The sequence below is a fragment of the Thalassophryne amazonica genome, chromosome 8 (genome assembly GCF_902500255.1).
Source record: "Thalassophryne amazonica chromosome 8, fThaAma1.1, whole genome shotgun sequence".
In the NCBI taxonomy this organism is placed as follows: domain Eukaryota; kingdom Metazoa; phylum Chordata; class Actinopteri; order Batrachoidiformes; family Batrachoididae; genus Thalassophryne; species Thalassophryne amazonica.
Genome location: NC_047110.1, coordinates 73,405,522 through 73,431,127, shown reverse-complemented (window position 1 = coordinate 73,431,127; position 25,606 = coordinate 73,405,522). Strand labels below are relative to the sequence as shown.

The 25,606-nt window shown below is 39.7% G+C and overlaps 1 protein-coding gene across 6 annotated transcripts in view; it reads right to left on the bottom strand.

Annotated features, from left to right (window-relative positions):
• frmd4a (FERM domain containing 4A) overlaps positions 1-25,606 on the bottom strand; it is a 241,423-nt gene that overhangs the window by 99,004 nt on the left and 116,813 nt on the right. Inside the window, exon 1 of one of the 6 annotated variants that reach the window (XM_034176653.1) lies at positions 3,210-3,477. The exons of the other annotated variants lie outside the window; for them this stretch is intronic. The gene's annotated coding sequence lies outside the window, so the exon portion shown is untranslated. Of the gene's footprint in view, positions 1-3,209; positions 3,478-25,606 lie in introns of those variants that run through there. 6 annotated transcript variants of the gene reach the window in all.

Here is a 25,606-nt window from a genome sequence, read left to right as displayed (position 1 = left end):
GCTACTTGCCAGCAGGAAAGAATTGCGGTCAGTCTCCTTCCGATAAAGGGTTGTGATCAATTTCCCATCTTCTAGTCTGATCCACATATCTAAGAAATGCATGTTTAGAGTCAAACTCAGCAGTGAATTTCAGATCTGGACAGGTAAATTCATTGAGCTCATTTCGAGACCCTTTAAAAACACAAAGAACATCATCTAAATACCTAAAATATCTGATTATATTGCTACAGAACGGATTTCTGTCCTCATTGAAAATGAACTGTTGTTCAAAAAAATCCCACATACAAATTTGCATAGCTGGGGGCAACGTCAATTGAGGTGGAAACACTGATAAAGTGCTATGCCAAAGGGAATTATTTTGGATCCATACTTTGGATGCCTTACACCCTAAAGGCTTAAATGTGGACATTAACATGAGTGTCATGTTATGATTGGAGGTATACATTTTGTTTTAGTCTTGAAACTGCAGTTTATGAAGTTTTTGCTGTTTATGCAGTTATCTTGAACTTATACTGTTTGAATGTATGTGTGTTGACATGTAAATATATTTTTTTTGTGGAGGGTAATTCTGTATTGGTGTAGGTTTAATGCCTAGCTTCCTTGAGTAGAGGAATTATGAAAACAGGAAGTACAGGAAGAACTACAACTTCCACTACACTTGGACTACAATTCATCGGTGCAGGTGTTACTGAACACCTGATGAGTCTTAATTGATAGGTGTGTTGTATGTTCCATTTGTGACTGAGCCCTGAGGAAGGTCTGTTGACTGAAAGCTTTGCCTTTAAATAAATATATAAAGGATTTAAGTGTGCAGACATTTTTCTTTCTTTTATAGCAGGGGTGGGCAATCATGTGCCATAAAGGGCCGAGACACTGCAGGTTTTCCGTGCAACCAGTCACCTCAGCAGGTGATTTCATTAATGATCAGGTGTCTCAGCAGGTGATTTCATTGACAACCAGGTGTTTATCTTCAGAGGAGAAGCTCATCAGCAACCCACCTGCTGAGGTGAATGGTTGCATGGAAAACCTGCAGTGTCTCGGCCCTCGATGCCCACCCCTGTTTTATAGGTTTCATTTATGTTTGGCACCTTTTAATCGTGAGTGCGGTGTAATTTGTTTATATGTAGTGAAACACACAAAACCTACAAGTTGTCCTTTAGTTGTTCCAGCTAAGTGCTGAAAGAGGTTTTTAATGCTGTTGGGGCAGGCCTCCTAACTTCTGTCAACTGTTGTCTTAGTTCCAGCTGCTTTTAAACATGCTGTGGTTCGACCCCTTCTTAAAAAAAACCTCACCTTGACTCGTCAGTTTTATCCCATGTCAGACCTGTGTCACATCTGCCATTTCTCCCCAAGGTTTTAGAAAAGTTCTTTTTGTACAGTTAGTCATTTTTAGAAGACAATCACATCCTTAAAAAATTTCAATCTGGATTTAAATCACAACACAGCACAGAGTCAGCAATTTTAAAAGTACGTAATCACATCACTCTATCTGTGGATGCAGGGAATCCTGCTGTGGTGGTTCTATTGGATGTCACTTCGGCCTTTGACACTGTGGATCACATAATACTTGTTTCCCAGTTAGAACATCTTGTTGGCATTCATGGTACTGTACTTAAATGGTTTAAATTGTATTTGAATGAGGAGTTTTTCCATTATGATTGGTGACCTCTCCTCATCAATTACTCATCTTTGCTGTGGAGTGCCACAGGGTTCTATACTCGGCCCTGTTCTATTTTCATTGTACATGTTGCCATTGGGGGTCAGTTATAGCCGAGCACAACCTGAGCTTTCATTGTTATGCATATGATCTGCAAATCTATCTGCCTATGAGGAGTAATAGCAGTGATGAACTTAATCAGTTTTCTCTTGCATGCCTCTAACTTGTGCAAAATGCAGCTGCTCGTCTTTTAATGAACACTTCTAGACATGAGCATACTGCCCCTGTACTTTACTCAGTCCACTGGCTAGTTTGTTTTAGAATTGATTGTAAGATTTTAATGTTTGTTTTAAAGCTATTAATGGCCTTGCACCTTCCTACTTGTCGTAAATTTCTCAGTTGTGGGATTAATAAAGGATGATCTTATCTTAAATTTTAACTGTCCGCACTTACAGCAGGACATTTTGGGCATCTGGCCAAGTTTACTTAGATGTTCGAAGGTCAAAACAAACTCAGGGGTGATTGTGCTTTTGCGGTAGCTGGGTCCAGACTATGAAACAAGCTACCTCCAGATTTACGCAGTATTTCTGACCTAGCATTTTTAAATCAAAGCTCAAGACTTATTTATTGTTGACTTATTGTTTGTGTGAATGGGTGAATGTGAGGCATAATTGTAAAGCGCTTTGAGCATCTGATGGAAAAGCATTATATAAATGCAATCCATTTACCATTTATTCATTTAAACTAGATTTTAATACCTAGTGGTACTGTGACATACACACACACACACACACACACACACACACACACACACACACACACACACACACACACACACACACACACACACACACACACACACACACACACACACACACACACACATATATATGATATCTGTTGCCCATGTCCTGCACTGTTTCACTTTATCACCATCACACCACTTGTACAGTGTCTTAACAAAAATCTGCTGCAACTACAAATACTAAATGGTTTGCACTACTGCACTTTTCACTTTTACTTTTACTATTACCTCAGACACTAATGTCTTGTCCTGTCATCACCGAGGGAAGGTGAGAAACGAAATTTCGATTCCTTGTATGTCTAGTACATGTGAAGAATTGACAATAAAGCCGACTTAGACTTTGACATATTTTGCTTTTATGTGCCATTTTAAATGTATGTTTGCTTTATTTTTGTGAATTCTTGATCTTTGATTTTACTGTTAAACACTGTGGACATTGTCTGGCTGCTGCAAAGGGCTACATAATACATGTTGACTGATTGATTGATATTAATCAGTGCTGTATGTTGAAACCAGTTTATTACAGTGTTATAACAGTGCCTGGGGGTTCAGTAGTTTTAGCAACTGCTGAAAAAAATGACATGTGGTACTATCATGTTGCGTGATTCATTTCTGAACTATTACTCGGGTGAACTCACACATCACCAGGTCTGACTCACAAACCTAAAATAGTAACTAATTATCCACATTCACTAAACTGACAGCGATGCTTGCTCACACCTTCAGACGACAGCTTTAACTTATTACCTTGCACAACACACACTCACTGAAAAGCTCCCACGCAAAACCGGCTCCAAGACGGAAAGGAAGAATAGAAAAAAGATATTAATCCCAGAAAGAAACGAGTCTTGTATCGGGAAGAAAATGTTCCAAATAATCCCAATTTCCCGGCCGGCCTATGAAGGGAGGTGGAACATCAGCATCCATGTTTGTGATGTTTAGTTAGTTACAGGATCGCTGTCGGCTGAGAAAAAGATTTCGGAGTCTGGTCCTCCGCGTCCTCGACACTCAAAATAGAATAAAAATAAAGTCCACGCGCGTGATTTAAAAAGCGACAGAGGCTTTCCTTCGATGTGAAGTGGAGACCAAACCCCCCCTTTTTTTTAAATCAGCCACCGGCACAAACGGCGCCCGTACGTGCACACACACAGGAGACCGTACCAACGGTCAGCCTGAGAGGGGGCGTCCACCACCAACGGTTAACGGCGCGACCGTTACGCTGCCTTCCTGATCCAGCTGCGTTTCTCGCTGTCATCGGAGTTGCTGCTAAAAGAACAGAAAAGGGGAAAAGAAAACAAAACACCGGAATAATGGAGGCTGGATGTGGAGGTGGAGAGGGGAGGAGATGAGGGTTGAGATTTTCTGCTGCAGCTCGCAGTCCTGACAAACTGCAGACTTCTGTGCGTGTGCGTGCACGCGTGCACAAACCCAAACATACGTTTGTGCCTGGCTGCGGTGCACAGCAGCACTCAGGAACAGTCCTGGTCCACAATGCACCACTCACAAATAAACAAAACTAAGATGATGATGATCATGTACAGTTATTAACTGTACATGATCATCATCATCATCATCATCATCATCATATTACAGTAACATGGACAGTTATTACTCAGGTAATGTTTATAAGCACATCTATGCCTTAAAAAAATTGCTGGAAGTCTCATGAGATCTCCATGTTGCAAATAGTGGAGTTTTTGCAGTTTAAAGCTACAGTGCGTATGATTTAATGTCATCTACTGGTGAAGTTGAAGATTGCATTATGCCGTTGACAGTCACAATTTTGTTTCCCTTCACATTTTCTCTTCTTTTCGACAGCGATTGTCTTGTCTTATTTTATGACAAGCAGCCTGAAGTAGGAACCAGGGCCCAGTTTCATAAAGCAGCCTAATCTTGTTTAGTCGAATAAACTCACTTAGTTGACTCATTTTTTGACGTTAATCGTTGCACAAAGGGCTTAGTCAGCTAAAGTTTTGCATTACCCGATTAAAGTTTTTAGCCTGATACAGCGGAGGCTAATCTAATTTTAGTCAACAAAACTTCAGTGTCACACCTCAAAAAATGTTGGCTATCATGTACCAATACATGACGGAACACTCAAGAGCACCCCTATGTCCCTCACATTCCTCCAAAAGGAGAGCTTCCAAAGGAGAGCTGCTTGATGGTATACAAATAATGAATGCTTCTGAGTTCAATTGTACAAATATTTCACCAAATTAAATATGTGTGTTACAAGAATTTGCAGCGTCAGTTTAGCTCAAGCAGATCATTGTCTCTGTAACGTTGTTGTCCCCCGCGCACCGCGCGCGCACACACTCAACGGGGTCGGCGCTTGTGCATGCGTGTACTACCAAAAAAGCCTGTGTACATCCTCAGTGCAGTGGAAAAAAAAGCACATCAGAAATTAGTCCAGCATTTCTTCCTGCTAACAGCCTCCAGACAGCACATTGGATTTGTTTTGTGTGCGTGTGTGCCCATGAGCATGTGTGGACACACGTGCATGTCCATGAGCACGTGTGCACATGCATGTGTACGCGTGTGCATGTGTGTGTGTGTGCGTGTGTGTGCACGTGTACGTGTGCAGAGTGCAATAGTACCAAACATATGGAACCAAATTTGCACTCTAAATGCAATGCAACACAAATGGGACGAATTAATCCAAAGCATGTGACATACAAAGCACCTATCAAATGACAAGGATCCACTCAGCCGTTATATAAAATCAGTTAAACAGTGAAATCACCTGGTGCAGTGGGTGGTTGCAAAGAAAACCTGCACCCTCTTGGCCTTTTCTGGACTCAGTTTGAGACCTTTGATCTACACGTTCTTCAAGGATGAGTCTATGCTTCAAATGGTCGCAACTATTGTAATATTGCAAGGTAAGCTGATTTGAAGTTTTTTTGGTCAACCTTATTAACTTGTGGTTTCAGATAACTCACGGTCCGATTTTGTGGACCCCAACTCATGCGAGTTAATGGGCTTCATCTATAGGCTGCCGAACCCCATCACACTCCAGTTTGTGATGGCATCACAAAAAGTAAATTAATGTATGGTTCGTGATACTGTCACAAATGCACCACATTTTCGTGACTGGAGCACAAATTTATTTAGTGACGGGATCACGAAATGCGAGGTGACATGGCGGTGTGTTTGTGAGGGTTATGGTTAGGGTTAGTTGAAGGTGAGATGGTTAGGTTAGGGTTAGAAATAAAATTAAAACAAACTACATCACAAAAATGTGACTCATTTTGTGATGAGAACACAAAAAAAGCACGAGTGTGGGCTAAGGTTGCCAGTGTTATTTCATTGCTGTTTTGAACATAGAATGGATTTTTGTAACTGTCATGGTGGCTGCCTGGTTCAATCTCATTCATTCTTTCATCAACGAATATTTCAGATATGGATTTGTTGTAAATTAAGCAGCTGTTAAATGTGAGTAGAGCACTCCAAGGCTTATGGTGTTGTCACACTGGGACAGATAGAGCAAATGAATTAATTACATATTTAAATATTTTGTCTAGTGGCAAAATAGCATAATCTGTTGGTCTTCCGTGGATTTGGGGACAGATTATGTCGCATTTCCATTGGAAACACAGAGAGCTGCATTCAGCAAAATAATTTTCCCAGTTTCAAGACATATATGTGCACTGGGGGAGCCGGATTTGAGTAGGATTCACAGCGGTCTGAGCACAAAAGTGAATAGAAACCGGCTTACTTGGGGATCATGATGTCATACTTTCTCACATTTGTGCAATGGCAGCATCTTGTACATAATGGCGAGGACAGTAAACAACTCTGGGTGCTGTTTCGCCAAGAGAATGTACCGGGTGTTCTCTGCTGTAGATTCCAAAAAAACCCACATATAGCTGCGCTGTCTTTTTCTTCAGTTAAGTCTATCCTTGGTAAATGAACAGCCATGCTTGCATGTTGCTGTCAGGAGAGCTGTCCTCTTTCCACTGGTGCAAAATGTACACCCACGCTGGAGCTTTGGCCAATCAGAAGCCCAGTCTGAAGCATTGGACAGCCACAGGATATAACATCGTGAGCATCATCAGTATCATAAAAGTAAAAAACAAGTAGAGGACAACATGGTAAACACACATGCAGGCACAGGGAAAGCTCTCCGCTTGATGTCTGCTCAAAATTTTGAACATGCTCTGGCAGTGACAAGGAACACGATTAGTGAATGGGAAAAGGACATTTGCAGGACAAAAATGGATATCCAAAACACATATTAGTTCCTCATACGTTTCCTTGATCCGTCTCGGTGTGACATATGCTTTAAATACAAGCAGTGTTTCAATATGACTAGAGTTGAAAAAAAATGTAAGCTTATTCTTTAATCCTGGTGTTGGACTGCAGCACCACAAACAAGAATCATCATCACTTTAAAAATACCCAACTGTAATTAATTCAATGCTCGTCATATCCTACAATGAAGATGTGCATCAGCCAAAAATGGTTAAACTGGGTTTGGATTCTCTCCCTCCCTCCCCTTTTGCTTGTCCAATCTGCACAAACATATCACCTTGCTCAGTTCTGGCTTGCTGGAATGATTCAGACTGCTACAGCCGTTGGTCTGCATGTCTTGGAGTATTTTTTTTTTTTTGTATGACCTAAACTGGGCACTTGTGTTCAAATTCCACAGCTGGAACAGCAACCGTTGAAACCACAAGGTCTTAACATAACAAAATCTGTTCAGTTTTTACTACCATAAATAGATTCTCATGTGTTCTGTGACTAAGGGTAAGCACAGAGACCTACTGTAAATATAATATTTGAAACTGTAAGCACAATATATTCCTTTAGTCATATTGTGAAAATAGTGTGAGATGACATGTCTAATATATAAAGCATGGTGTGTGTAGTACACTGTCATCAAACATCATCAATGAGTTGTTTAAATACTAACATATGTTAAATAAGAAAAACTAGTGCAAACATGCAGATAAATCCACTCTAATCAAGCCAAAACTCCCCAAGATAAAAATGCTAAATGTATATATATATTTGAGTACATTTATTAAGTTAACAAAGTATATACAATTTCCCAAACAACAACAGCTAAGTATTTAGTGGGTTTCTTCAGCCATAGTATTTATGAAATATGAGTTGATGAATAGCAAAGTTTATCATAATGATCACTGGCTATAATCTGTTGGATCATTAGTCTTTTCTTCGAGCTATTATTGGGAAATATTTAATTTATATACACACACATCTATCTATCTATCTATCTATCTATCTATCTATCTATCTATCTATCTATCTATCTATCTATCTATCTATCTATCTATCTATCTATCTATCTATCTATCTATCTATCTATCTATCTATCTATCTATCTATCTATCTATCTATCTATCTATCTATCTATCTATCTATCTATCTATCTATCTATCTATCTATCTATATTTCATTTATATGGTAGCAAATTGCCTCAAGGCGCTTAACAGAAATAAGGTCTAACCTTACCAACCTCTAGAGCAAGCACATAGGCAACAGTGGTGACTTGAGGAAGAAACCGCAAGTAGACCAGACTCAAAGGGGTGACCCTCTGCTTGGGCCATGCTAGGACACAATTGACAATATGGATATAGAGGAAATTTGGCTGGTGCATACAAATATACAAATATTTCATGAGGTGAAAGATGGAACATGCCATCTTTCACCTCATTAAATATTTGTTCCATTGAAGAATGTAACAACATTTATTATTTGTTTTATATAATGGCTAAAATAGATCCTTGTCATTTGACATTATATGAATTTCTAAACAACAGACAAGGGACTTACATTTTGGTGTGGTGCTTTGACATCAACAGTCCAACACAAACTTTAAATAGGAGTCCAAAATTGTCCTCAGTCAAATTGGAATTTGTACAGCTTTTTCATGCCTCTAGACAGCTTACAGTGTAGTGGATTTGTTTTGTGTGTGTGTGTGTGTGTGTGTGTGTGTTTATGTATGTTTGAAGAATTAGCACCGTCAATTAGCTCATTCAAATCATCATCCGTCAGCAAAACCATGCCATGTTTAGCTAAACCCCGCCCCCACTAGTGTACTAGTGTGTGCGTGGACAGGGTTCACAGCGTACAATGGTACAAAACATATGGAACCAAATTTGCACGGTAAATGGAACCATATTTGCATGCTAAATGCAATGCAACACAAATGGGACAAATAATCCATGTCATGTGACATACAAAGCACCAATCAAATGACAAGGATTCACTCAGCCGTTTATACATATATATATATATATATATATATATATATATATATATATATATATATATATATATATATATATATATATATATATATATATATATATATATATTTAATCCAGTTGCCACTGATAACTGCTAAATGCTGTCATTGTGTTGGCTTTACATAATGTGTTGTATAACTGGCTTAGCATTAGCTTGCACAATGCCAACCTAATTCATTGTGATTACAAGCAATATATAAATATGATTATTTTAAAGTGCTTGGCTTTCTTCCTTGCTACCATATTGGAAGCTCTCAGTTAAGCTTACATTGCTGAAGCAGTGTGTAGGTGTATCCTGTCCTTTCTGCTGAATTTTTATGTTTCTGGATATTTTTGGCCTCTTCAGAACACCGGAAACTGGTCTGTCCAACTTAAACAACTCCAGATGACTCTTTCTTTGGCGCAGATTAATTCACCCGTCCCTCGTTCTTTTTCTTGAGTTAAAAATATTTCTCCATTTATTGGTAACATCCTCACTTTGCTATCACAGGGGCTCTGTTGTTTAACCATTTCAAAAGAAGGGAAAAGGATAAGACGGAGAGGAATGAGATGAAACAGAAACTGCTGGAGACAGTAGACAGGGAAAAAATTGCAGGAGGAAGATCTAAAATACTTAAACTTTACAAGTGTATGAATAACTGTTCCTGTTTGGGATGGATGTCAGCTGGCTGAAGAAAAGTAGAAAGGACATGAACGAGATGGAGTCACAGTATGAGACAGAGAGGAAAAGGAAGGAGGAAAGGAAGCAAAGCATGACGGAACAATAAGCAGTAGGTTTGGTTTTGTGAGACATGGTGTTCAATGCTCACAATGTCGCTCCAAGTGGTAGCCTTTCCATGACCCACAAGAGCCATTGCCAATAAGCACAAGATCAGGAAATATGTCTGGTGGTGACATATGAGTGTTTTTAAGGTGTCTTGTTTTGGAGCCAGTGGGTTTCTATTGCATGATTGTATCTCACTGAGTCCTGGCGGCAGAAATTACCCCACTAGAAAACATCTCATTGACAGAAGTTAGACAGAAGCTACACTTTATAACAACAAAAAACACAAAAGAGAAAGGCGAAGGACATATTTCCCATAGTCTACATGGGCGCAATTTGGTGGGGGATAGGGGAGACATGTCTCCCCCACCTTTTCAACCAGGGGGGGACAGAATATGATATGTCCCCCCACCTTCTGACATATATGTGTGTACTTGAAACATGCTATGCCAGTCTTATGTGCAAACCATGTCAGTCTCATGTGCAAAACCATGTCAGAATAGTATCTTTGTTTCTGCAAGTTTGTATTTTTAGCAGCATTGACTTGTTTACAACACCTGTTTCTTGTTTGTCACATTCGGAATTTTCTGGGACTGCATTTGCCCAGATTTGAAAACAAAAATAGTTGCCTCTAGGGACTAGTGTCTACACATAAGTATCAATGGACCATATGCTAATTTACTAAATTCTGAAAGTTAGAAAAAGAAATCAGAAAAGCTATCTGGGACCTCAGAAAGCCCATCTGCAATTATTGCTCGATCCCCAAAATCAGTCTATGCAAGTGAAATTATGTTCAGTATGAGTGCTGTCATTAGTGCCACTTCGAAAATTCAATTCATGATAAGTAATTTATCCTAAACTTATGATCTGTTGTTTTTTCAAACTTATGCAAAAACAAATCTTGAGATAAAAATACAGTATGCGATAGTTAATAATGATTAAGAGCCTGTTCTTTCATATTTATGAATACATTTTACCACATTGCAGTTGTTTTTTTTTTTGTTTTTTTTATGAAAACTCAACCTATCATTGAGTTCTACACATGTGGTGATAAGGATGTTAATAAAATCTATGCTGGCTATTCTCAGAATAAAGTACTTATATCCACCGTTTCAAATTGCGTAAGTCAAATGGTGTCCACTTTATGGTCTTCTCAAAACATTAAAATTACTGTTCTGGATGCTCAGAATGCATCTGAGCTTATCTAGAAACCGTTGGCTTCTGGGGGCCTAAAGTGTCCCCCAGACCCCCTGAGGCCTCGCACTTTGTCCCCCAATTTCTAGTTCTAAATTGCGCCCTTGGTAGTCTATGCTATAAATCAACACATATCCCCAAATTAAATGGTTATATTTAGATGTTGAAAGTGTTCATGTGTTGCTAACATAAGTGCTAGCTTGCGGTCAAAACTCAAGCTTCACATTGGTGGCCTATTAGTGGTGATGCAACAGGACATGATGGTGTAATCACCTGGAACTGGAGGATGGATCACAAGTGAAAAAGACAAAACGAAAATTTTGCTGTGTATGTTGGCACCTTTAGCACTAATTAGCAGGTACTGATAGCTAGCTAATGTCAGCTACACTGATAGTGCCACATTTACTGAGCCTGTCATAGTTTTAATACACACCCAACCAACTCGTTATTTGAGCCACTTCCCCATCCACAACAACATCTCAGGTTACCTAGCTTGTTTGTCATAGCTAGATTGTCAACTTTGAGATAAGAATGCCCTTACGCATTCATTTGCTCCACCCAGCAACGTTCATCGTAGCTTACAAAATAGTTGGTTCCTTTGTGTTTGATAACAATCTTCTCCTGTGATGTCTTATCCTTCTTATGTCTTATTACTTATTATATTATATATACCTTTTTCTTGAGCTGCTTGGGTGGGTAGGGAGAGTTCCCATGGGATAAAAAAGCTTTTCAACCTACCATCCCCTGGTTCTCAAGACCAGGCACCTAAGTGGCTCTACTCTACTCTTTTCTACTCTCCTATTTTACTCTTCCTTTTTAGATATACTTTTGTATACTGGCATAGTTCCACCTTAGAATTGGAATATAATATATAAGATATACCTTATTGAATTTTCATACCAGTATGGCTCACGCTCCACCCCTTTACCCATTTATGGGTTAGCTGGTAGTTGGGCAGCGTCACACACAGCCAAGATGGCGGTATCCAGAGGCGCCATGCTTGTGCTTAAAATCCCGTTTTTCAGAAAATATATGGGTGACGTCACGGAGGCTTTGTCCATATTGTTACAGTCTATGTTCCAATTCTTGCTAGATACCAAGTATCACTGTTATAAAGCCCAGCTTTCACCACTATATGTAAGACAAGCCTGTTTGAATTTCTCCAGTAAGGAATTGTTACAGAATGAAGGTTTGGGAATTTTTCAACATCAAAGTCCCAACACATAGTACTAGATGAAGCCAGACTCTACGGTTGCAAGCTGAAAGAATGGTGCTTTTCAAATCTCCCACAGGTGACTCATGTAGGTCTTGTAACATTATCAGTTGAAGTAAAGGGAAAAACATGGATGAGTGAGGCGGGTTCAACAGGTGGAGGACATTAGAATCAGGTTTTTGGGTCAGGAAGGAAAACAGGGTTGATGGCTTTTTCTAGAATCCGTAACCTATATTGGTGGAATGTGATATAAACACCACTGAACGTTAATTGAATCAAGATGGAGAATCTCTTGAACTTAGACGGTGACGCTGCGGTAGGCAGTCGAAACTGCCCCACACCCAATACTTTAAATTTGGGTATTTAAAACAGAAAAACTTTAAGGTCCCACACAGGCCATCCAACTACAATGAATGAAACAAAAGATTATTGTATCTGAAGAGGGTTCACGGCTTATCATCACTATGTGCACGTGTTGAAGAAGCATATACAACACAGGATTCAGCAAAATACAAGTCTCGGTCAGGACAGTACGGTTTTAGTTCAGTGGATTATCGAGAAAAAATATAGACAGACAAAAATCATGTGTTCCTCTGCAATGGTTGTTTCATATAGTAGCAGACTGCACAGGGAGAGTCACGGAAAGGCAGCCAGGAATGTCTCCAGAAATGACTGACCAGGATAGATCTGTTTTGTTTGTGTAAGTGTGTACATGTGCACGCATGTGTGTTTTTATGTGTGTCTGCGAGCCCCACCCTCCCGCCCATGAGTAACTTTTTGGGACTGAAATGTGGTTCCAGTTAGGGCGTTTTTAAAATCTGAAACATACTGGCACTTCAAACAAACTGAAGATATTTCTGTGGCCAACTCAGCTTTGTTCTCATTTTACTACAAGGCTCTATTCCCAGACTTTACCAAAACAGTTCAGTTTTTTTTTTTTTTCCCCCAGACTGTTTTCCTCATTTTGTGAAAGCTTGGTGAAAATTGACTAATGGAGATCCTTGTGATGTTTTTAAGGATTAAAGAGGAACTTTAAAAAAAATGGAAAGATGTTTTTTTTTGGGGGGGGGGGGGGGGGGACTGGGACAACACAGACAAAGTGTCATGTCCAGGGACACATATAGGTAGCTTGAAGCACACGCTTGGAATGGAACCCCAGTTGATATGTTGGTAATCCAAGTAGTGCAGCAGATAGCAGAATATTTACAGAGGAATCCTTGAAATGGTGATGCAAGCACCAAATTCGGCACAAATACTTCTTAGATGTTACTCTTTTGAAAAAACAGAGTAGCTACTTGAATTTTCAATAGGTGGCCAGGGAGGGGTCAATTGAAGAATTACACAGGGATCAAATTTAAAAATGCACCAATCATATTGAAAACTGTACCATATTATTTGTCTGAACCTAAAGATTCCAAAAAGGTATAGTTTGGACTATCTATGACTAAATGTTCTGGAGTTATGGGGTAAAAACAGCAAGAATGGTGACAAAGGTCAATTTCAGTTTGTACAGGGGTCAAAAGTTAAAGATGCTACAATTTTGGTTAAAAGTGATGCAAATTATTGGTTGCATTAACAGGGTTTCAAAAAGGAATAGTTTGCACCATGTTATGGGATAACATTTGTCACATGTCATAGAATCCAATGGACGCTGACATTGTTTGACGTTTATTTTGGAGACCAAGCACTCAACACAGTCAAAACTATTTCATTTATTAATCCTATTAGCTCAACCAGTAATTTGCATCATGAGACATTACCTTTTGAGCCCTGTACAAACTGAAATTGACCTTTGTCACTATTCTTGCGGTTTTTACCCCATAACTCGATTACATTCATTCATAGATATTCCAAACTACCTTTTTGGAATCTTAATGATCAGACAACTAATGTGGTATAGTTTTCAATATGCTTAGAGCATTTTAAAATTTTGACCCCTGTGTAATTCTTAAATTGAACCCTCCCTAGTCGCCTATTGAAAATTCAAGTGGCTACTCTGTTTTTTCAAAAGTCTGAGTATTTGTGCTGAATTTGGTGCTTGCATCACCATCTGAAGGATTGTTTCAGGTGTAGCGGGATGAAGGTCCCTGGTCCTGATTGAAAAGACATTCCCGCTAGCTTGGCTAACGGGGAATTCCCCTTTGGCTGACCTGGTAGAGGAATGGTCTTTAGTGCGAGCCATCCGGGTTCGATCCCACCAGCTACCTGCTCTCAGGCCTAACTATGATTAAGTCAAAACAAGTCAAGTCAGAGATCATACGCTGGTGTCATGGGTCACCACATCCACCATACTACAGAACTGTCTTGGGTTCTGGATGGTAACAATCCAAGCAGACAACCCATCCATCCCCACTTCTCAAAAGTAACCATCTATCTGCTGCAGCCAGGTACAGCGTTGGTGTCACATGGCCAAAATGTTATAGCTGAACTCCCTTACAGCAAAAGCAATAGTTCTCCTCTGAGTCTCCCTAAATAACTACTTGTTTGACATAAATTCATTCCAGCATTACGCAAGGATCCTCCAAAGAGACCTAATATCAAAGACATCCAGCTGTCACCTTAGGTCAGTGTCCAAGTCTCATAACCATACAGTAGGACAGAAAGCACCAGGACCTGAAAGACTTGGACATTTGTTCTCCTGCAGATATGTCAACATTGTCAAACACCTCTGTTCAACGACCTCGTGTAAGCTCTTCCCAGGCATCTCTCAATCTCAAAAACCAAAGAGCCCAGAGACATGAATGTTGCTGACAAATTCAACACTATGACCATAGTGTTGAATTTGTACACCTCTGATGGCCAAGTAAAGGTAGTCATTGAAAGCTTGGCTCTACGTCTTAATCCAGGACAGTTGCTAAACCAGACACTCCGATTCCTCACTCAGCTGCCCACATGCTGAAATCAGAGAATTTATTAATACCTCAAATATCACAGCATTGTGCACAAAGTGAAGGTCACTCAATGTTTCCTTGCCAACAAACACACCTAAACCACTGGTTTTCACAACCCTCCTCAACACCCAAGCACTGAACAGTGTCGGAACAAGAACACATCCCTGGAGAACACCAGTTTTCACCTGGAAATACTGAGTTTCTGCCCCTGTTCCATATAGCACTCACATTATCTGTGTATCAACTGGCTATGCTAACAACGATGAAACCGCCACCAACAACAACAAAAAAAGTCCCAGTCGCTTGAGCTGACGGTTGTTCAGCAGTCAGCTCTCTCTATCTCTCTCCCTTTCTCTCTCTTATACTGTCAGTTTTACTGATGTCAAAATTACATGACTGAAAAGGTTGGGTCACATGGATGCACATGCATGCACATGCACTGTGCATTCAAATACATCTCAAAGTAATATTCAGCAAAGCTCTAAAACTGTGTCCACAGAAAATAGCACCTTTGGGGCAAATCAGAGCTCTTCAGTTTCCCAGAGTAGTGACAGCGCCACAATGTGTAACTTTAAGAACAAGTCAGCACTTGTCTCTTTGGGAATGTATGTATTCAAATCATTCATCTGAGATTCGACCAACAATTTACTCTTCGGTGTTTGACAGATGCTTTTATCCAAAGTGACTTACAGTCACATTCACATGCCGATGCCAGGAGCTGCCATGCAAGGGGCTGATTTGCAATTTGGAATTCAGTGACTTGCCCAAGGACATTTTGACACAAACGTAGGAGTATCCAGGGATTAATGTACTTATCCTTCAGCAAATAAAAAAAACACACTTTCCAAAGTTAACCCGATTTAAGCGTGTTTGCAATTTTTTTTATGTTTCTTTTATGTAGGGATGACTTGCATCAAAAATTAAAGGCATCAGTGGGTTAATGCTTACTGAGACATTATGAATTACGAATACTTACTGTCAGCAATCCACGCAGTGAGCTTTGAGGCACCACACACTCTTCAGTCAAGTTTTTTTTTTTTACACTTTGTAACTTCACATAATGACTTTTCTGTGACTTCATCATGAAATCATTTACAGCAATCGACCAAAAATATTTTAGTCATCATGATATGCTTTTGATAAAATCTCTAGCCACACTGGCAGAGGAGATATGGTCAGTATCTTTTTTTGTGCTATGTGTTGCTTGACCTAAACCTTTGACCAAATGGCTGTCATTTGGAGACACTAACTCAAGTAATATTTCCACCAAATTTGGTGAATATCCATTAAGGTTTTTTTTTAGGTATTTTGTTCTTACACACACGCACAAGACCAATTACATAGCCCTGCTCCTGCGGCGGTGGTCAGAGTAATAACCAAAATAGAGTATATTATTATATTGTTTCACAATGCCATTTTACCAAAAGTGTGACAACTGGATGCCTTTGGTACTACATCTTGCCAGAGAATCCATAGGTACCACTCAAATAATTTTGTGTCAAATGAGTGGTTACTTGGGGAGATGATTTGTAATGTGAGGGAATGTCAACTACGATGCTCCAACCATAAGATGTGCTTCCCTGAGAATGTAGTACCCAAGTGCTTCAGTGTTGAGAACCCAACAAACTGGAAAAGGCTGAAGTGATGTCCAAGTATCACCTCATGGTGGTAGATGGTTAAATTTCAAATGGTGTTTATTGACCAGTTGCCTGTCTGGGTGGTTACCATCCAGGACCCATGTTTCTGCAGTGTGGTGGATGCATAGGTGTCAACGTGACACCAGAAGGGCCAAGAGGGTGCAGATTTTCTTTGTAACCACCAACTCCGCGATGTGATTTCACTGATTAACAGTAGATAGGATGAGTTCATCAATGAAATCAAATAGTGGAGTTGGTGGTTACAAAGACAACCTGCACCCTCTTGATCCTTCTGGAGTCAGGTTGACACCTATGTGGATGTGGTGGCGCACGACATTGACACATGCTCCCAGACCTGACTTGACCACACCTGGGTTTCCCAAATGAAGGATAAGCCCTTTCCTTCAACAGATTTCCTCTTTGTCTCTTAAACAGCTTTACATGCGACCATAGAATATATATAGGGGAAACCGGGGCATGGTGAATCACGTGGCACAGTGAATCAGTAGCTATGTCTGCAAAACTACATATATATTTGCAGCAGTTATGTCATATTTTTATGCATAAACACATCCCGCTTATAAATTAGTATTTTGTTTTTGGATACATTAAGGGGTAAAACTAAGTGGCAAGTGAAATCATTTTTTTCCTATCAAAAGTAAATTTTGTGGATGTCAGTGTCTTTGCATTTATTTCTCACAACAGAGGAAAGGTGGTCCAAAAAAACTTATTAGTTAGAAGACTACCCCGTCCAACTGATGAGCATGTGTTATGTCTTCTTCAGACTATCAGCTATTTGATAACATGACTCGTGTGTCACATGCACCCGGGGCACAGTGAATCGGGGCACAGTGAATCAGTCTGGAAAAGTGATTTACGAAGCCCAGCATCAAGTGGATAGCAAATATTACTTGTTGAAGCTTATACATTTATTTTTCCATGAATTATTTCTATAATTTGTGTGTATAAACAACTGTTTTCATGTTTGAACAGAAATTATGACACTTGTATTTATAATCGTTTCTAAAGGCCTTATATCAGTATATAAGACACTCACACATTACATAGCTGGTTTGCTGGATTATAGTTTGCATATGCATCAGTATATATTTAATAATTTTGAAGAAATCTTTATAATCATGTGTTTTTTCATTATATTCTAAGTTGATTCACTATGCCCCGTGAATTAGTGTCCGGGAAACAGTGAATCAAAAATTTTAAAATTGATTTTAAACACCTGTAAATTACACTTGGGGAAAAATAAATAACACAGCCTTATAAACAATAACTTGCTGCATTAAATCCACAATAGAATGACCTAAACCTATGCACAATGTGTTTATGCTGCCACAACCAACATTTCTGACCCACTGTGTCCCGGCTTCCCTATAGTAAATGATAAATGGACTGCATTTATATAGCACTTTACAATAATGCCTTGCATTCACCCATACATACACACAGATATCAGGGTGCTGCCATGCAAGGTGCTCGTTACACACCAGTAGCAACTTCAGGATTAAGGAACTTGCCCAAGGGCCCTTAGCGATTTTCTGGCCAAATGGAAATTTGAACCGAGGATCCTCTGGTCTCAAGCCCGCTGTTAAACCACTAGACAATCACCACCTGGGCAAAAATATACTGGGCAAACACTCCTTGACATCAGTCATAGATTTTCTGAAGCTTAAATGAGGTATATCTGAATGCCACCAAGCTCCCATCCAATACTTAATGTCTGGTATGACCTGGGCAGGGTGAAAGAAGCCTGAACACGCCCCCCATGTCAGAGTTCCTAAACTGTTAACCGGCTAACCTTGGTTTGTGGTTAATTAATGCATATTTTTCTGAACTTGGAGATGGTTTTATAATGGGTGGCAAAGTATGACCAGCATATTGCTTCAGTAACTGTTAATACCATCACTGAACATAATGTCACCAAGCTGCTGATACCTGGTAATCAATGCCATTCCAATCTAAAGCTACGGTCAGATCAGCTACAAATTAGGGTGAGAAACCGTTAGCATTTGTTGCTTAATGGGCGTTCCCGGGGAGTAGCCAGATCGTGGTTACTTGGTGTTATTGTGTGCAATGTTTGAATAGATTATAAAACACAGGAAAACCCAACACTGTCACAATGAGCTTTTACTCAAAACCTAAGACTGCTAAACAGAACCAAAGTTCGATTGATTTGTTTCAGTCCAGTGTCCTTCACAATAACATTCCTGTATCAATAGTTAGCATGCTAACATCTCTAAGATGTCTTCTAAATCACCTCACATCCTGTCTGGTTACAAAAACAGCATTTTTAGATTTAGAAATGTTTACTTCTTGATGACTTTTACAAAATATTGGCGGTAAAAAGCCAAACATATTAGATTTAACCCTCTTGGGCCGATACCGTCGTATACGATGGCTAAGACCACGCTTTACTAAATTATAAATAACTTTTGAATGATATGAGATAGAAACATACTTTTTTTGCTAAAAAGTTAACTCCGCAGACGTCCAAGTCAGCCACCGGCCATCCTTGTACTCCTCAATCATGTCCAATCGGAATTGGTTCACCGTCACATAGTTTTCCAAAATTCAATCGTAGGGCAGATTTACCTCACGTGAAAAGCCAAAGATCGTTTTCAGGAGTGATGTGTTACTAGTTGGCCTGTTTGAATAGCCCCCTGGGTGCTCCAATGAGTACATACTGTTAGTACATACTCAGTGCCCCCTGCGCCATTACGCACAGCGATCAGTGAAAGCAGGAGCAGGCGGAGAGCCTCTGATGATAATCTCACGTGCTCAAACAAACAGTTTGTAACTATCAGGATTGCTCCACTAGTTTGCATGTGAATGTTACTGGATAACTCTGTTGCTTTCTCTGCGTAAAGCACTGTTTACCATATCAATGGACAACAAAACGCATAGACCATTTTGTATATATTGTTCAAAATGTGCATTTGTGTTTATTGTTTGAACCTTTTTGTTGTACAGTCTTTCACACAAGACCTTAAATTACCTTTATAAAGTGTCAAAACAGTTGTTTATTATAGTTTGCTGTGTGTTTTGTATAAATGTGTGTGGAAAATTATTTTTCGCTTTATTTTTCCTTGCCTATTTTTTGACTGAACTGTCCAAAAAATGCCCTCGGACCCCAGAGGGTTAAACAGACATCCAGCTGTTTCCATAAAACAGACTTGCCATCTATTTTACAAATAGATGACCAGTTGTGTCTTGTTGCTCTAAAACACCCACTCTAATTGAAAAGGAATGGCAGCGTCTGTCACTTGTAGCTAACGTGAGAAAGAGGTAAGTGGAACACTTAGATGAAACATTATAATTCATGGGTCTGTGTGTGCAGATTTGTACTGGCACACATACATGTGCTTTGATTTGTGAATGAAACAAATCTGAAGTGATTCAAAAGAAGGACAGAGGACAAAGAAAAAGGGTGGAGAATCGAGAACACCAAGTGATGAACAAGAAGAGCAGATTAGGTTGAGAACAAATAGGTACGTGTGACGGCTTGTTTTCAGGACTTTTATCTCAGTGAAACACAGTCTAAGTGATGATGGGGGCTGATTTGCCAGAATCTGGATTGTCAGTAGGTGTGTGTATGTGTGCTTCATTCGCTGGGGAAGGATCTTTTACCACCATGCCTCCTGTCTTCATCTATAATTTACATAGTAAGAAATCACAGTAGACCTGACTGACCCTGTGCTCGCTCATGCTTCCGGCACATTTTAAAAGACATTGGTGGAAATAGTGGGGCGGCATAGCAAAACAATTGTGCATTCTTGGATAAAAGCATCAAATTTGGCACACATTAACTAATGTTTATTTTCAGATACGGGGGCCATCCTGGAGCTGACCTCTAATGAGCTACAGGGATCAATAAAGAATTACACAGGGGTCAAAATTTTAATATGCTCCAGTCATATTGAAAACTATACATTATTTGTCTGATCATAACAATTCCAAAAAGGTATAGTTTGGACTATCTATGACTGAATGTTCTGGAGTTATGGGGTAAAAACAGCAGAAATGGTGGCAAAGGTCAGTTTCAGTTTGTACAGGGGTCAAAAGTTAAAGTTGCTCCAATTTTGGTAAAACGAATGCAAATTATTGGTTGAAATAAAAGGATTAAAAATGCAATAGTTTTGACTGTGCTGAATGCTTAGTCTCCAAAGTAAAGGCCAAACAAGTTTGACGTTCATTGGATTTTATGACATGTGACATATTTTACCCCGTAACATGATAACTAAGCATGACGGATGGTGCAAACTATTCCTTTTAAAAATGCTATTAAATCAAAAAATAATTTGCATAATTTTTTACCAAAAGTGGAGCAACTTTAGGTTTTCACCCCTGTACAAACTGAAACTGACCTTTGTCACCATTTTTGCTGTTTTACCTCATAACTCCAGAACATTCAGTCAGAGATAGTCCAAACTATTTTGGAATCCTTATGATCAGACAACTAATGTGGTATGGTTTTCAACATGATTGGAGCATTTTAAATTTTGACCCCTGTGTAATTCTTTATTGACCCCTGTAGCTCATTAGAGGTCAGCTCTAAGATGGCCCCATATCTGAAAATAAACATGAGTTAATTTAGAATATGTGTGACAAATTTGATGCTTTTATCACAAAATGCACAGTTGTTATGGAAATTTTAGTTAAGATGCTCCACTAAAAGACTTTTGGTTTCTCACAGTTTAATCTCACAAATGCAACACGATGTAAAAATGCTCTTGTGTCAATCTGTCCACCAGCATTTTACATTAATTATCTCACTTTGAAACCTTCCACCATACCACAGAATCACCCCAGGTTCTGGATAGCAACCACCCAGCCAGAGAACTGGCCCATTGTTGACAGTGACCATCTATTGGTTGCAGCCAGGTGAAACACGGGCAACAAATTTGCTTTTTCAAGTGGCGGCATCCTCAACACTGAGGCACAGGCATGCTGGATTGTGCACAGAGAAGTGCTCCAAACAGCCAAAATTAGGGTGATCATATTTTGATTACCGAAAACCAGGACACTCGGCCCGGCAATGAGATTCTATGACTGAATGTTCTGGAGTTTCAGTTTGTACAGGGGTCAAAAGTTAAAGTTGCTCCAGTTCTGGTAAAACGTGATGCAGTGAAGATGCTTGTTTGAAGCATCTTCACTGCATCAGTACCTAAGGATCCTCCTAGTACCAAATGCATCCTGTCTTTGCCTTTGGTCACTTATTAATGTCTGGAGGTAAAAGAAGGGAGTGGCTGTCAGGGAGTGCATAAATAACCCTGAAATGTTTTCCAAAGACAAACTAAATGAACTGAGTTTTGAAAGCATCAGCTCTGGAAAACCATCTGCCATCACTACCAAATTCACTGTCTTCTACCACATCTCGCTGTGCAAGCTGGAACCTGTGTTTTTGATTCCATCACATTTCAGTCACCACTGATGATGATGATCTGGAACATCTGAAAATTACATAGTCCATTGGGGCTTTAGCCCATGATTGACTAGCTCTTCATTCTTGACCTCTATCTCTCAGACAGTGCCTGTTCTGCCTCTTTTTCTATCTGTGTATCACACACACCCACACACTGCAAGGGCACTGTGTACTCCACAGCAACTGAACTCCTGTAGCCTCTTTCCCCTGTCCTGTGACAGGATGGAATACCAAGCACCCTAATCATCATGCAGAATAATAAACAGTCCAGTATGCAGTCTCCCAAGGGTGTTTGTGCATGTGTATGTGTGTTCGTCTCTCGTAGCATCCAAGCACCCTCCAGCCCAATTATGCAGACAGCAAATCAACAACACTGAAGGCAGAAGGGTCTAACCACCATTATAACTCTTTAAATGAAATCAAAAAGTTCTTCTTCAGCAAGCAGAAGAGACACAGACATGTGTACACACAAGCCAGCACATGCACATCAAATGACCACCCTCACTCCCCCGTGCTCGTCAACTTGAGTTCCAAACAAAAGTTGTCATGACAACTGTCTGGGAGATCTCAGCATCTCCAATGTGCATAGCCTGAGAGAAACGTAGGGCATTTTCACATGAGGAGGAGGAACGATGAGAAACCTTCAACACAAAGTGGTACACTCAAGCTCACCATAGTGCCATGATCCCTAAATGGCAGAGACAAGGAGATCCTTTAATTTAAGGAGATCTCACACTTGGCCAAGTTTGGTGCCGGTAAAATCAAGCCAGTTTGAACATGTTTAAAATGTCTTAGAGGTTGGATGAGTGCCTGGCTGCACAAGGAACTTCTTGCTTGGCTCTCTGGCAGTCCGATACAGAGTTGATGCAAATCGGCACCCAAATTTTCACACTGAGCATGGAAAGAATCACCGTGAAATATCAAGAGTCAAGGATGGTGTGTACATGAGGAGGGGGAGGTGAAGGTCTAGTGGTTATGCAGTGGGCTTGAGACCACAGGATCCTTGCTTCAAACCCCCATCTGGCCAGAAAAAAAGCTATTTTGCACATATTCATTTGAATTTCCATGCACATGTGCAATGTGTGTTTCACATTTTATGTTCATGACTACATGTTAGGGTTATGTCAAGGTTAGAGTTAGGGATAGACTAACAATAATAATAAGATGTGCAGTCACAAAATTCGCTATCTTGTATTTGGTGATGCCATCACAGCCTCCTGACTGACTAATATGTGGGATATGAACAAATTTTTGTGAATTACTTTTCATACATTTTAATACAATACATTGTTAGGATAATCTGAGTGCAAAATGGCACAAACTCAGACCATGTTTGGGAGCAGCTTGACAAAATCAACAGTAAATATGAAGACAGACATCCTACAAACCTTCTCAACCCCTCCAAAGGTCTAATGGCTCAGGTGGTATAGGAGGGCATATTTGGTTGTTATGGATAAGGATAAAGAAAAAATTGCAAAAACAAACACACATTTCCAAAGTGAAGGAAGAGTTGAAAAGGAAAAAGGCGGAAATAAAATGGAACAGTGGCAGGAGGGAATGCAACGTCTAAAAAAACAATCAATAGACAACTGAAGACAATCAGAGCTTTTCTCACTTTCCCCCACTTTCCTCTGTGGTATCCTCAATAAAATAACTGAACCCATCTACAATGTGCGGCCCCCGTCCGGTATGCACCACTACAGTCAGAACTTATCTTTCCACGACTTTGGCTCGATGTGACTGAGCTCCATTACCACACACTTGACTCCTCTGAGCCAGGGTAATAAAAAATGACCCAGCTCATCTACAGAGAGAGCCCCTGGGCAAGTATGTGTGGTCTCTGTGTATGCGTGTGTGTGTGTTTCTTCTCATCCAAAGGGAATCCCACGACTGTAAGGGTATTAAATTTCTTCCATTTGGCCATTCCGCCTCAAGGAGAACCAGAAATTGAAGGTAGGAGTTGGAAAGCTTGCCACAATAAATAACACACCAAATCAATCATATACCACAGAAACAGATGAGTATTGTGATTAAAAAAACAGTTTAATGTTTGTCTTGTGTGTCAAAAGCATTCAGGCTCTTAGAATTGCTGTACGATTGTAGTAAAACTATAAAACCTGTGCTGTTTCCTAATAATGTTCAGATATTCATTGTACATTTTGATGACTGCATTTTTCTTTTTACTGTTTCACATTCTATAGAATAATTAATATGATGATTCCTCACACTCCTATACAGTAGGTGGCAGTATGTACCTATAAAGCATGTTTGCGATCTGCTGATAAACACAAAGAAGGCGTTTTATCTTTATTAATTTATCAGTGTTACATTTATTTTCAGCGTGTGGCTGAAGATGTGACCAAGGTGATGATCAATGGTTCATGTGTCTTGAAAATGACGCCATCTTTTAGTCCTACCATATAGCGCAACATAAGCAAATAGGTCTTTTGTGATCATTTTATTGCAAATATCTTTCAAATCTGTGTTGAATGAGGTTTACATGATATACCACCTCCTAGTATGGAGCATGTTGATTTTGTTATAACCTCACACATAAAGTTCATTTAAGTGACAAGACTCACAAGACCCTTGTACCGAACTTTGCACTTTTACAAGAGTTTGAAGACACAGAAGTATCATCGTAGCATCTTAACACATTCAAAAGGTTAAAATTGAGCCATCAGCCCATTCATAGTCAGCCCAGTCTCACGTTTTTTTCCTCCCGTGATAAAGTCATTAAAATTTTCATGATGGGTTTTTTAAACTCACTAACCCTACCGCTACCCCAAACCCTAACGATACCCCCCCCGCTTCACTTTTAATTTTGTGCAGCTGTCATGGAATGTATTACAATAAATTTGTGCTCCAATGACGAACATTTTGCACTTTCGTGACAATATCACAAACCAATAGATTAATGTATATTTCGTGTTACTGAATCACGACATGCCGTGAGACTGGGTTGTTCATAGTACACGTACATCAATGCAGGGATCTGTATATTGATGTCATTGTATCTTTAAAATTAATTTCCTCTTCTTAACAGTGAATTGTTACAAACTTAATAAAGATGCTTGTCATAATATTTGGAGAGCAGCACCGTTTTCCCACTGTCAGTCAACCACTCATGCAGTCTGAATGCTGCAAGGTGAAAATGAAACATTTTAACTGTGTGTAAAATTTGTGTGTGAATGAGTTTGTCTGCAAATATAGTATATTTGACAAATAGAGTTACTGGTCATTAAATATTGGGGTGACATATTCATCAAAAACATATTTTTTCAAGAAATTACAATCACAGAGCCAACTTCGGGGGGGGGGGGGGGGGGGGGGGGGGGCACGGGGCATTTAAAAATATATATATATTGTCTGAAAATGGCTTAAACTGGATTTATTTCTGTACTTGAAATATGGGGGTGCCAATAATTCTGACCAGGGCTGTGTGGTACTTTGAGAGGAACTATATGATTCCCCCATCTAAAAGTTAATGTAAATGCACATTTTAAAAACCCATTCAGTAAACACATTTGGATTTACTAAAAGAGAGTAAAACAGAGGATCTGACAGTCCCTGAGACGGATTTCCTCAGATATTCACCAGATTCCCCTCATAAACCTCCAGGATTACGTCCTGTGCAGATGCCCTATGACCTCTGAATTTAAAACATTGCAAGCCCCCATATCCCCCGTCACTAATGCCACAGTTAAACACATCACTGCACTCAGCCACCCCAGAAA